Source organism: Micromys minutus, assembly GCF_963924665.1.
Source record: "Micromys minutus genome assembly, chromosome: 24".
Lineage (NCBI taxonomy): Eukaryota > Metazoa > Chordata > Mammalia > Rodentia > Muridae > Micromys > Micromys minutus.
Window position 1 is genome coordinate 19,852,387 of NC_137959.1, and position 2,721 is coordinate 19,855,107.

General features: G+C 43.3%; 1 pseudogene across 1 annotated transcript; it reads right to left on the minus strand.

Annotated features, from left to right (window-relative positions):
- Positions 1 to 1,178: 1,178 nt before the first annotated feature.
- LOC308436419 (mitochondrial import receptor subunit TOM20 homolog) lies at positions 1,179 to 2,020 on the minus strand (annotated as a pseudogene). The gene has a single exon. The product of its transcript is annotated as a mitochondrial import receptor subunit TOM20 homolog (transcript).
- Between the last annotated feature and the right edge of the window lie 701 nt (positions 2,021 to 2,721).

Genomic DNA, 2,721 nt, shown 5'->3' on the forward strand with positions numbered 1-2,721 from the left:
TGCCTCCTTCAACAAGGCCACACCTCCGAATCCTTCCTAAACTGTTCAACCAACTGGGGACCAAAGTAGTTCAATATATGAGTCTATGGGCCATTTTTATTTCTTCTTATGTGCTGTTGGGGATCTAACCCAGGGCTTTTCGCATGCTGAGAAAACACTCTATCAACCGAGCCAGCCCTAAGAATTTGATATATTCTTTAAAAATATATATCATTTTAGGTGATACTAGAGAGTGAACCCAGAGCCACTTGCTCACTAGGGCAGGGCCCTACCATTGAGCTACACCCTGTAGGTTGATGTCAAGGCGATGCATGATTGGACAGTTGAGAGTGGGGCAGGGACAGAGTTTTGGTAAGGTGGAGGAGAAGGAGAAAATAGGAGATTCAAGATGGAGGTAGCAGAGGAGGATGGTTTAGGTCAAGGTGAACTATATCAGTTTTATCTAGGTGGGCAGTTTATATCTTTATTATTTGCCAGTGAGTGAATTGTTTGGATGTATTATGGATTGAGAATTTAACATCTAAACCTGTTTGATAAGTTATTGGTTATTGAGTCATGTTTTTACCAGGCTGTGGAGGACAGTGTGTGATAGCAATGGCTGAGAGGCAGCTGGAGCGTGCAGATCCAGCTCTGTTGCCCATGAGGTGAGAGCGTGCAGGGTCTGTGGAACGAAGTGTGTGTGTACCAGGCTTGGTAACTAATGGCCTAGAGAACCGTGTGGGACTGGGTGCCCAGCTCCATACTGGAGCTGCTCCCACAGAGTGAGACTGCAGGACATTTTTAATATTTACTGCAACAACACCCCAGCTCTTCTATGACTTTAGACATTTCTTTGGGTTTGTTAATATGTGATTTAATGTTTAAAAATGATTTGTTTATTTATTTTATTGGGCGGATATTTTGCGATGTGTACAGGTGCACTATCTGCATGCAGTTCCTAAGGTGACCAGAAGAGGGAGTCAGATCTTCCAGGGTTGGTGTTACAGATGGCTGTGAGTTGCCTTGGGGGTCCCTTGGTTCTTTTTTTTTTTTCTCTCTAAGGTTTTAATGCTCAGTTTTCACAAACACAAATTTCTACCCAATTTTACAACATACAATAAAATGTTCTGGTCTTTAAAATGTGCATTATCCAACGATTCCTCATAGTCTTTTCCAATCTTTCAAAATCACCCGGAGTTTCTACCTAAGTAATACTCTACTGTATTTACACTTGAATTGCATGTCTTAAGAACAAACGAAGTCCATGATATTTTGGTTAACTCAGTGTATTTATAAAATGAAAAGCTCTATCAAAATACTTTTCACTGGAAAAATAAATAGAACAGACAATGGATCTACCAAAGTTCACATTCCCTTTGGCAGATGTCAGTGTGGGACAGTTCATGACAAGTACAATTTGCCCTTATTTCCCCAGAGCTGATCAGCTTCCAAGCTAACTGTTAAATTATTTTACTGAGATTCATCATGTCGGTGTCTGGCTCATTCCACATCATCTTCAGCCAAGCTCTGAGCACTTACAATTCTCTGACTAATGGTTGGAAGCTTGGTCAGAAGCATCTGGAACACTGGTGGTGGAAGAGTCTGCTGTCACACTTGCAGGAGCTGCTGAGGCTGTCCACACACAGCAATTGCATTTGTCAGGTGGTCCACACCCTTCTCGTAGTCACCTTGTGCTAATAACTCTTCACCAAGCTGTATCTCTTCAAGAATTTCTGAACAGCATCAGCATCTTTTAAATCAGGTAGCTTGGAAAGACCCGCTCTCTCCTTAGCAAGCTTCTGTTTCCTTCTTCGTTCTCGAAGCCTGTTCTTGAAGTTGGGGTCACTCCGCCTTTTGCGGTCGAAGTAGATGCAGTACCCGATGAAGAGGGCACCGCACACGCCCGCGGCGATGGCGCTGTTCCGGCCCACCATTTTCGCTCCACTGGGGCGTGTGCCGGGCCGCGGCAGCCCGCCTGGCAGCGGTTAGCTCCGACCGATCGGAGCACACCGGCCGCTCGCTGCCGTCAGTCTGCAGTCCAGTCGGAAAAGGCCGAGTCCCTTGGTTCTTGATTATAAAATAATACATGTGGCCAGCCAGATGTCTCGGGAGGCAAAGGTGCTTGCAGTCAAGTCTGATGATATAAGTTTTATTCCTGGAACCTGCATGCATGAAAGAGAGAAGCAGGTACTACAAGTGGTTCTCTGATCTCTGCTTGTGAGTGTTGGCATGTGTACATGCATATGCACACCCTCCAAGCCACACAGACAGTAAATAAACAGGTAAGGGCAACAAATACCCAATTTTTTTGTTGTTGAGGCATAATTCCTGTAAAGTACCTAATTTAAGAAACTTATGGGTCATTTTTAAATAAGCAGTTATCATATATAATGTTTAAAATTCTTTCTTGTAGATGCATACTGCCACCTAACAACATATTCTTTTTGTCTGGAGGAATGCTGGTAATTATTTGTAGCTTTTGTATCTCTGAGTATGTTTTTATTTCTTTAAAAATGTTGGTGTGTTTATTTATTTGTATGTGTATATATGTGTGTGGATATGCATGTCGCACCGTGTGCACATGGAGGTCGGAGGATAACTCTCTGCTGTCGGTTTTCTTCTACCACGTGGGTCCTGGGCATCAAACTCAGGCTTGGCAGCAAGTGCCTTTTTCTGCTAAGCCATCCTGCAGGGCCTTTACTTCTTTAATTAGGAAAAAAAACATATTGAGATGTAATTCAC